This window comes from Drosophila grimshawi, unplaced genomic scaffold (genome assembly GCF_018153295.1).
Source record: "Drosophila grimshawi isolate 15287-2541.00 unplaced genomic scaffold, ASM1815329v1 contig_848, whole genome shotgun sequence".
NCBI classification, from domain to species: Eukaryota; Metazoa; Arthropoda; class Insecta; order Diptera; family Drosophilidae; genus Drosophila; species Drosophila grimshawi.
This window is the reverse complement of record NW_025063692.1, coordinates 20,145,359-20,157,500: the sequence shown is the minus strand read 5'-3', so window position 1 is coordinate 20,157,500 and position 12,142 is coordinate 20,145,359.

Below are 12,142 nucleotides of genomic sequence, written 5' to 3'. Positions count from 1 at the left end.
GAATAATCGCACTGCAGTGTGCCAGGCGATGCGGTGCGGGATGCTGGTGCAGGACTGTGTTGCGGGTGGTGCTAGGCATCTGGATGGCCAACACTTTTTGTGTGAAAAAAAACCCCAGTGTTTGCAAAGGGCGGCGGCTGTGACAGAGTAAGCAGCAAGGAGCGTGGGCATGGGTCTGTTGTAGGGAGCTGCCTGCACAGGGGTCGTTGTTTACACAAGCGATTGGCCAAGACGGCCAGGCGAATAAGCGAGAACGAAGTGGTTCTGGCGGTGCTGGTTGTGCTGGTTGTGCTGTTGGCGTCAGCCAAAGGAGTGGCCAAAGTACACAAGATTCACACCGACAAGAGCGACACCAACACCAACAGCAACACCCAACGCCAACACTTGACAGTATTCTTCACACCACACCACACACACACACACACACACACACACACACAGACACACACTGACACCCACATTATCTCTTTCTCAGTCGTTGGCGTTGTCTCTGTCTTCAGCAGCAGCAGCTTCACTCTCCCACGCCCACCACAAGTGAATGTCATCGAGGAGTCGCCTAAGTCTTCTTTGCCAATGAGCAAACGTTATCCTTGTTGTCTCCAGAGTATGTTTTGAGACAGTGGCATTTTACTTACAGTTGGCAACAAAAGCTGCTGCTACTGCTACTGCTACTGCTGCTGATGATACAGTAGCAAATGCCGTAAGCTGCCACTTACACATCCACATACTCAGTCAGAACCAAGTCATGGCTTAGAAAACATACTCAATTTAATGATTGTTCACAACTTTTGTGCATGGAATATATAGAACAAAGGGCGTTCTTTAGATCCATATATATATTTCAATATTTAACGAAATAGTAATACCCAGATACCAAATGATACCAAATGAGTATGTGGATCAAAGCTCTACCGTTCCTAAAATTAACAACATTAACACAATCAATATATTTGTATGCTTTACCAACCTCATATCTACGACTACCTCGATATATGTATAATTTTAATTTGCGAGATTTACCATGTCCAGGGTGCAGGTGAAGTGTGTGTGTGTGTGTGTCTGTGTGTGTAAGGTAATCGAAGTAGCTTTTGAATTGAATTCACAATTAACATGAGTACTCGGTTAACTTAACCTTTTACAAAATCAAATTACCGAAGCATGAAAAAGGTTATCATTTCCAGGTTGCTTGGTTCCCCAGATAAACAATATAATAGCCCTGGGACTACAATTCCTACTGCAAGCAAAGGTGGTCGTTACCATTGAAGGTTTACCATAGCTTCTCCCATTATTTGAAAGGCAACAGCAGCTGCATCTTCAGGATGGCTCCTACGACTATGACGACAATTGCTTTAAGAAGTTCCGTAAAAATTCGATGCGGGAAACGTTCAGATAATACGCGACAAGCTGAACCAAGAGGATATAAGTGTGCAACATTATTCATCAGCCAATTTTGAATCATTCTGGGTTAGGTCTTGGCACTGGAGGATAAACAATTCTCGCTGGCTTCAAAGTGCTCACCAAATGCTGGTACGAGCGCATGGGAGTGAATGGTTTTATATTTGCTGGAGGCGAACGGCGAACTTTTTGAGATGTCGTCGAGTCCTTGCCAGATGAGCACACAGTAGCAGCAGCACGGCGACGCCCTCTTCAGGTCAATAGACGCTATCGCTACTTGACGCCGAGGTGCGATTGTAAACAAGGCAAGGAACCAATAGCCAAAATGGCTAATTGCCCCTAGAAAATAAAGCACAATACAGACACAGAAATAGACAGCGGTAGATCTTCGGTCGGGGCTTTGGAGTCAGGGCGAGTGCCAGAGTTACCTGCTATCAACTAAATGAGTGACCAAAAGAACGCTTGCAGGCGTCCACTTCAAATGAAATCGAGCGTTATATGAGAGAGCAAGAAAATGTAAATACAGCTGAGGAGCTGAACACAATAACGAGAACAACAACGTCAACAACAACAACAAAACGATGGGCGGTGGCAGCAGCAAACAAAAGCCAAAAGGGGGAAAAATCAAGTGAAAAGAAGAGAAGAACAAAGATAAAAGAAACGAATGTGTATAGAAGAAAAGAAAAAGTAAAGAAAACAACATTTATAAATAAAAACATGCTCATTAATGTAAAAGTCAGACGCAATACGAAAGCTCAAGTCCAAGTTGAAAGAGATGCAGCATCGATGCTGGGCGAGTGAGTGGGAGCGAGAGCGAGAGCGAGCGATATGGCACTGGGGTGCAGGGTTAAGGGTGCGACTATTGCCAGCACTCGCACAATTCACAGACAATGCGAAATGGCTCCTTGGATTGCTCGCAGTTGGAATTGAAATTGGAATTCACTTTTGCCCGCTGCCACAACAGTCCAGCGATGTCTCCTTCTCAACGCCCTCACACTCCTACCCGAAATTCGCCCAGCAGCTTCTTGGCTCCATTATGATAATACATTACGTGATGCCAACTGATGCTGTCAGAAAAATTCGCCTTTTGCATAGAAGCCGAAGCGACGATGACTCAGCGCATAAATAGTACCACTAAGCAGACAATTCATAAAGGCGTCAAATCAATGCGTCGAAAGTTTTGCACTAGGTCCTAATGGGTTATGAATGTGTGCGAAAAAAGGAGCTATATTACTATCGGGTCGCACAGATACTTGAAGACAAGTGCGAAGACAACAGCAATACTCGATCCTTGTCTGACACTCGATTTCAATTCTTTAGTTTTTGGGCCTGATGTGTGTAACCTTTCGTAAAGAACTGTTGACCAATTTGGTAACCACAGTCCGCAAAAAGTGTGGTGCACATCTAAAGCAGGGTATCATTGTTTCGACACACCAAATTCTTCGATTCTCGACGAGCACACATATCCGCAAATGTACAAAGATAAGTTTCAATGGGATCATGGGATCATCATGGTGCGCAGACGGCTGTTCGAACAAACAGTTTCGCATTGCGAGACAATGATATCCCTTTTAATATTTCCACTAAGCAATGTTGTTAGAAAACAGATTAGGATTAGATTTGAGTTTAACTCTCGATCAGTTTTGTCGTGTGACTTTCGACTATTCAAATTAGATGCAAATGTGAAGCGTTATCCAGTTATGTACTGCAGTGTAGCAATCTGACAACTCTAATTTTGCTTGTTAGTGCAACACTGCTTTTTACACCAGCAGCACCAGCACAAACAGCATAAATAATTGTCGCAATAATCAACATATTCATCATATTCAATTGCCGAGGCAAGAAGCAACTGCTTAACACAACACCTACTACACCAATCACAACAGGAAGCTTCCACAATTCTCATCGCAACTGACTACCCGCAGCAATTGTCGTCGTCGTCCTCAATACTCCTCAGCTACGTGTTCAGCGATTCAGCACAAGTATACCCGTCTGACCGTATAGCCAAAGTTTAGGTCCAAATGTCGAAGCAGAACCGAAAGTGCAAAGAACCATACGACAAGGAGGAGCCGATGGTTAAGCCAAACACAATTATCTCGCCGGAGAATTTCGTTGCCAGTGGTAGCAATGGCCACATAAAAAAACATTGGCAACACATGTTTTTTAAACAGTGTTTGTGTCTAATCCACGACTTGGATGTGGTGGAGCAGGCGATGTTGCGAAAGAACAAATTCAAATCAGCTTCGCTGAGGCTCAAAGTGAGCAAAGCTGCTCAATTGGAGCATGCGCCCAGTTTGTGCATCAAGACAACATAGACAACCGTACGAGGTGCTGCTGCATGCTTCTCGGGTAGCATGGAGAAGATGCCCTGCTTCTGTGTCAAGTGCTGTGAGCTAAGCGACGCCAACAAACTGCACGTCTACAAGCTGTATAGTGTTATCACACATGTGGGCGCCACACTGCAGAGGGTCATTACATAGCATACACATGCATTCTGGATTTGGCCAGAGATTATGTCAATTGTCTTAAAGACCATCGCAATAATACATCATCATCATCATTAATATCATCATCATTTTCAAGCGTGAATTCCATATGCCATGGCTTCAATTGTTGTGCGATGCGACTGTGTTGCAGCCAACTGGCGAGCGCTGCGGGCAGCAGCGAGCCCACTTGGTATAAGTGCAATGATGACAAGGTCAAGGCGATGCCACAGCACAAGTTGGAGAAGCTGCTGTCGCGCACACGCAGAATACCAACTACACCCTATATACTATTCTATGCCCGTTTCGATTTGAAGCCGGAGGAGTAGTCGACACCACCAAAGACCAATGCATCGTCTATGCCACCGCTGCCACCAGCAACCACAGAGCTCTTTGTCGAATCATAATCTGGAAAGGGGCTTGCACAAAATCGGTGAAAGGCGTTTGCTTTTGCTTTTACAGTCTGCTATCTTTGTTGTTATCGTGCGACGTAAATCGAAATGCAAAAATCAAATTTGGAAAATAAAAATACAACAATAAGAAACAAGTATAGATTATGCTGTTTCGGTTTTCTCAAATTCTAAGAACCATAATACACATAAATAAATACGCATGCTTGACACGCGAGGCAGTCAAATTTTTCGGCGTGTTGCAAAATTGAGCTCACGGGCACAGAAAAAACATGAGGCACGTTTTTGTCAATGTCTTATTGATAGTAGATAGTAGATAGATTGTACTCATATCAGCTTCTTTTAAATTGGATGCCGGATAAATGCAAACGATTTAAAGCTCTACTCAATTGTTAACTATGATTTATATTTATACTTTGATACATACTTTGATACCAAAGTTATTATAGTATATTTGTTTTGTGCAATGACCATCAGGCTGTCTGTCTGTCTGTCTGTATGAACGCAACTTTAGAAAGAGACTTAAAACTTGGAACATATACTGGTCTGTGCAAACGTCAGTGTAAGAATTGGAGTGCTACGACCACTAGTAGGCTAGGAAATCGATTCAATTGATAATTGCAAATCGATAAAGCGATATCTGTCACAATTTTAAGGCTGTGGTTAAATTTGTTTGCTAGGTTTTTGCCGATGGTCTTCAAAGATTGGCATATGACACGCCACCAACCCTAAATATTTTAAATATTACTGGTAGCTGTCATTAAGAACCAATAAATATATTTTATAGCCACGCCCACAATTTTAAAGATAGAGTGGCCAAACTTGAAGGGTAACTTGCTGGTAGCCTTCTTCAAAGATCGGCATTCACATTTTCAGACCACGTCCACACCCGCCGCCCCCAGGAACTGTGGTCCTAGAAATCTGAAAAGCGCATATTCCACCACTGAAATTTGGAAAGTATGTTACTGGTAACTCCTCTAAGAGATCAATAGAAAATTTGATAGCCGTGTCCACTCCACCTCCGCAAACCGATACACCTGTTAGTGTAAATCGATAAAACAGTATATTTCACATAATTTGAAGGCTAAAGTCACCAAATCTGAAAGGTATATTGCTCTTAACACCATTCAAAAATCCGGAAAAAACGTTTTTGATCACGTCCACTCACTTCCCCAAAAACAATAGAAGGATATATCTCCCGTAATTTAAGAGCTACCGTCATCAAACTTGGAAGAAGATTATTAGGAAACTCTTCTAACATTTTTTCCGGTCACACCTACTTCGGCCCCACAGAAGTCTATATCTAGCGCAATTTAAAATGCAAACTCGGACGGTATTTCTTGGCTACACCCACCCTGTGCTTTGCTACCTGTTATCAGCTGGTAATATTTTTGCTATCAAAGTATTTCGCAGTCGAACTGCAAAGTTTTTTCTTGTTCTTTTTTTGTGATAAAGTGTATATACCTGCCACAGGAATAATCATCCAAGGGAAAATATTAATTGTGGGGCCGAGATAACAGACATTGATGTCATATTGTAAACATTATAGCTACATAGATGTGCCATATTCAGTTAAGAGCCACTCGTAAAACAGAACAAATATATATATATATATATATATATATATATATATGCGTGCCAAAGATAACCATTCTCCAAAGCTCCCACAAAAATTTGCATAGCAATTAAAGCAAAGTCAAAAACTTGTCAAGTGTTTTTTTTTCTCGTAGCCAGAAGCTGGGCTGGGAATCGAGGTTTGCACCACAAAACAAACAAGTAGCGTGAAAATGCGCCAAATTGTTAGACACAAATTGTTGTATACATTATATGCATCTGTTGGCAAGAGGGGGTAGTCAGCAGGGGGGATGGCTGCACAAGTTTTGTAGCCGAAATCATTTGAGCAATGTCAAGAAATGGAAAAGAATTCTGGCTTGGTTTTTACTTTATGATGGGCGTGGCGGTGTTTTTAGTATGGGTGGTGGTAATAGGGGGAGAAGTAAGAGAAAAGCGCACCTGACATTGTCAGACTGTTGACTTGGTCTTCTTTTTTCTCTCTCTCTCTCTCTCCCTCTCTGTCTCTCTTTCTCTCGCTATTTTCTCTATCTCCATCTTCGCCGGTGCTGGCAAGTTTCTGTGGATGGATGCTGCATTGACTTGACAGCTTTCATGAGGTCAATGAAGTGCTTCGAATGAAACATCCCCTTTCGCCCCCGTGCCACACAAGCACTTGAGTAAAATCAATATGACCAGCCTACGCTCCCCAAACCCGGCTCAGCCCACGCAGTGTTCTCTAAATTTCTTGCTTCCTGTGCACGACGCGCGCTGTTATAAATTAAATTCGTAATTGATTCCTGAATCCGCAATCCTGCAAATGGGATTACAACACGTTGAAAATCAGCAGCAAGCCCACAGTTAACCAAAACCCACCCCCACACCCACCACCCACAACCCCTACCGTTCCAGGCAACAGCAACAGCAACAACAACCACCATCACCACCAACAACAACAACGACAACAACAACGACAGCTACAACAATCGAGTGTTTTCTATAGATACAAAATTGCGTGCGCTGTAAATGAAACTGAACTGAATTGAAGTTTTCCGAGACGTGCCCCAGTCGACAAAGGGATGCCTTCGGCACACGGGGCGTCAGCTGGCGCGTTAGTCAGTCGATAGATAGAAAGATATAACAACAACAACAACAACAATAACAACAAATACTATTGCCTGTCTTTCTGTCCTCGCTGTCGTGTTTATATATTTTACTAAAGTGTGCGACGACGTCGTCCACAGTTTTCAACCCCCGATAAGTGTAGCTCTCTGCGTAAAAAGCATCCATCCAAAAGCAATTCCATTCTTCCGCCGGTAATAACAATAACAACAACAACAACAACAACAGCAGCAGCAGCAGCAACAACAATAGCATAACACAAAACTCTGCATTTTATAGTAAGACTCCACAACTCTCCAATTCCAACTCTCGACATTGACTCTGACCTCGTTCTACCCACCCGAAACCCCATTGTCCATCCGATTCGGCGACGCTGCGTTTGCTATTCGCTTAACAGCTTACAATAATTTCAATGCCAACGTAATGCGAACTGACTTCCCCGCCCTCAGGCTGAGGTCCGCTTCACGCTCTGCTCTATTCCTTTATTGCTGGCACTCCTCGCTCTCCGGACCATTTCAATGCTAGAAGCCGATTAAGCTTTAATAAGTCATGGCATTTTTAATGCACTGGCCATTGATACCCGACGGGCATATTGCAGCGGCCGAGCAAGTCGAGTGGGAAAGACATTAACAGCAAAGCTTTCGCGCCCAAAGTGGGACGCAAAATATAAATTCAGAATTGGCCGAGGATGCACAACGGTAGCAGCATCAGCACCTAGGGGAGCATCAAACGACAGAGTGGATAAATGAAAGAAATTGTTCGTGAATGGAAAGCACAATAAAAGCCTTTTTGCTCTTGAGTGTGGCGCCCAATGTTGGACGAAAAGGATCTCATTCCGATCGATTTGATGCAGCTGCAGTACTGCAGCAACTACATATGCAACGCTATCGGCAAGTCACCCATTGCATTTTACTCCCCTCCCAGTAAAGCCAATCAAGTTCTGGCCACGTCTAGTCAGGGTTATACTTTTGGAGCATAGAAAACCGGCCTCGGTATTGCGGAACAGGCTTTGCGCTCGCTTCTAGCTTTGCCTTTGGCTTTGACTTGCGGGCATATTATGTTTTCCACAGCTGTCAAATTTGATTTGACAAATGTAAATGATACACACACGACAGTCTCCAACAACGGACAGACAGACAGCAGACAGCAGACAGCAGACAGCAGACATCTAGACACATATTGTGCAAACACTGGCAATCAGTTAACTCTTAGTGCTAGCTGCTAGCACACCTATTTACTATCTGGTAACTACAACGTGCAAATGACACTTGGCACAATGCATGCGGCAAATGCAGTCCGGCAATTTGCATATTCGTATTTATACCCTGAGCAAGAGGGTAAAATGGATATAATGAAGTTGTTCAAAAGTATATAACAGGCAGAAGAAAGCATCTCTTAACCCATATAGCATATAGATATTTTTGATCAGAGACTATATCAACTAGATACTTAAAATTTGGAATATAAGTTTTCGTGTATTACACGCAAATCAAGTTTATTTCATTTTATTGTTAACAGCCGCCATTTCTCAAATATCGATAAATATCGATTTCCGATAGTAACAAAAACTGCAGTTTAAAAACAGAAACATCAAATTGATATATAATATACATTGACATATTAATTATCAACTGTAAGCCATTAATCAAGATCGTATTAGAAACCCAAAACACATTCTCATATTGATCTCATCACTATCAGAGGGCTCAACCAGAATGATAATTATTGTGTGCCTATGTATTATGTAGAGCGCTAATATTAGGAATTGCTTAAGTGAATATAACACCTGGGCTCAGGGTATCTACAAGTCGAGCTCTATCGTCGCAAAGTTTTAAAAAGCTGCGTGTTGAGCGACAAGCGACAAGCGTTAAGCGCTAAGCGTTGAGCTGAAATTGTCAAGCATGAATGCAGCTGGCTTAGAGTTGCGAGTGTGCATTAATTCATTAATAATGACACAAAACAAACAGATTATCGCATCATCAAATATTTACAACTTGCGAGGCGATAAGCGACAGCTTTCAAGATTAGAGCAGCAACAAACTGAAATAGCCTGTGAACAATAGAGCAATTTAGTGATTTCTAATTAAAACAATGTATATATAGCCTTACGACAAGAACGAGGACAAGGAGAAGGACAAGGACAGCATTGATAACTTTACAACTAAAAGTGTAACACAACATTAAAGGTTAACTCACCTTCAAATTCAAATTTAAACAGAAATATTTTGTTTGAAAAGTGACCCGTTCATTGAGTGCCACAAGGTCAATATTATGTAATTAAATATTAAATAGTGAGAACCTCCCTATTGATTCCAGGTCGGTCGGCAAATTATAAGAAATATTAATGTAAAGTGCAAGCTTACGCCATGTGAATAGTGCAGCTGGTGGCGCCACAACGTTGCAGGCGCCACAACCATCATGACAAACGGCCAAGCTTTGGCAAGTGCTCGAACGTCACTCAAACGCAACCAGAATGGCAGCAAGATGAAGCTGCCGACCAAATTCGAGTTTGAGCCCAATTATCTTATCGATGTGAAACATTTTCTCCATATAAACAACACCAATACCTCTAATATTCATTGGATAAGTGTAGCCCTGATTTAACATTTTACATCCAACAAATTTAAAGTTGACCAAGTATGGCTTATAGCAAAAATGCCAAATTGATAACATTTAACGTAAAACGTTGTCCACCTTTCAGCGCTGAAACAAGAAATTTCCTTCAGAATACATTTTAGAGCATCGGAACGAGATCGAATTCTCCAAACTGCGCTAAGTTTACAATAAATATTTAAATTAGATAAAGAAAAACTTCGCATAATTTTCATTTGAAAGATATAATAGAACCAGATAGGTTGACGTAAAAAACTCTACGTAAGATCTATGCCTTTATCATTTAGAGAATAACTCAAGCCAGATAAGAATTCTAATTTCAAATGAAAGTGGAGAAATTCTTAAGGAACCTCAATTATAACTCAATGATAGATGACTAAAGTTCGCCTGATCATTATCAGTTATTTGTGTCATAATCCGTGGCGTTGTTAACGCAGCCGCTGCCAAAACGATGGTTGAACAGCAACAAAATCCAATGATTGTCAAACCTTTCGATTGTTGTTACATATGAATGCATATATTTACTGTCGTTTTTGTTGTTTAAACACTGTTTGAGCACTGGAAAAACACTTGAGCAACATTAAGTATATGATGTGTTATATGACAGAGCAATACTCGTAATTGTGTTTAAATATAGTGCTACAAATATCTCGCACGATTCCCTCGAGTCGATTAAAAAAACAAAACAAAAAGTTTACAAATTGAAATCACAAGTGAACGCGACGAGAACCGCGAACAATACGACAATACGACAATGACGACGATGACGACGACGACGATGATGACGACGATAATGCAACCGCGACAACGATGCTGTTTAAATTTGAGGCGCGACGGTAAACGCAATAACGCTAGACGCAGGAAAACGCAGAACGCTAAAGCGCTGAAGCGCAGAACGTGTAACGTACAGGCCGAAACGTGTCCAAGCCAAAGCACCAGGCAGGCAACACAACCGGGCCGGGTTAAGACAATCGCAGCAGACAAGTCCAAGTCCAAGTCAAAGCTGTCAGCGACAGCAGCGCAGACGTCAGCAGCGAAAGCTGTGCGACAAAAATCAACAGAGCTAGCAGCAGCAGCGACAGCAGCAGCAGCAGCAGAAGCAGCGACAGCGACAGCAGCAGAGCGAGAGAGCCGACGCCGGCAACAATGTTGCGGGCAGTGATGTTGATGTTGACGTCGACGTCAGCGAAAAAAATGTTCACCTCGGCGTCGGCGACTTTAAGTAAAAGCTTAGCCAAGCTTAGCTTAGTTTTTCGCTGCCACTGTCGCCAGCGGCGGCTTCAATGCGCGACAAGCATTTTGACACCGTTTTGTGTGTTGTTGTTGCTTCTCCGCTATGTTTGTTATTGTTGTTGCCCACCCACACGCGCCCTCTCTATTTGACATAGGCATGCCACAAACAAAATGGCCGCCAGGGCGCCTCATATATATACAGAGAGCAAGAGCAAGGGAGCAGCGAGAGCAAAGCGAGAGCGAGCAGAACTGATCCTGCCCCAAAACAAAAAAAAAGCTCGTGCCACAAAATTGCCGACGGCAGCGCGATATCGGCAGCTGCATTAAACCAAAAATAACAAAAATAAAAATGAACTGTTTCACTAGATGCTGCCGTCGTGCGTCGCCTGCCGTCGGACGGCATCAAATGACGATGGCCCGTTCGGGGCCAGTGTTGTGGCGTCGCTGCGCTGCGCGCACGCAACAAACTCACCACAGCAGCGGGCGACGCTGGCAGCGCAAGCTATTTGCTCAGTTAATTAGGCAATGGCGTCGCCAGCAGCGACGCTGTCTGAGCAATGCTGAGAGTGAGTGAGTGGAATTCACTCCAAACCGGTTACAGGCAGGCAGGCGTGCGTGCATGTATGTATGTATGTGCGTGTGTGTGTGTGTGTTATAGGCCGTCTGGAGCCAGGCAAGGATAACATGCAGCCTCACAATATGTTTTTCCTTTTTTTTATATTTTTATTTCTCCCGTGTTGTGTCCTTTACGGTAGCCAAAAACCCAAAAAGAGCAGCGCCAACGAAATTTTGCGAAGTCGTCAGCTTCTGTGTCTATCTGAGTATATAAGTGTATATATATATATATATATATATATATATATATACATATAAATAAATATGTATATACTTTAATATGTTTGTGTCCGTGCTGTGTAGGGGCCATTTTGGTCTTGGGTCTCGCAGGAGCACTTGACTGCTATGTCCTTTAAGGACAGCACAACAGATTTGTGTGTTTGTCCATAAGGTTTGCTTTATGTCGGCCACTGTAACTAGAGCAGCAATCAGAACATGACAGAGCTGAACAGAGCAGAGCTGGACTCGGCAAACACACACAGACACATACCAGGATTGGAGAGTTTAGGTTTGCTTTGGATGATAATGAAAACTACAATTATTGTTATATAAATTGCAGATAGATGCTCGGTAAATGCGATCAGCTCAGTTTTCAGCATTGATTATTCAATTTTAAAGTTCATATGGCGCATCATACAATAGAGTCGGTATACTATATAAAGCTGTCATTGAAAACAAAAAATCTCCATAAAAACAGTTTATTTGTGTTATATTTTTTTT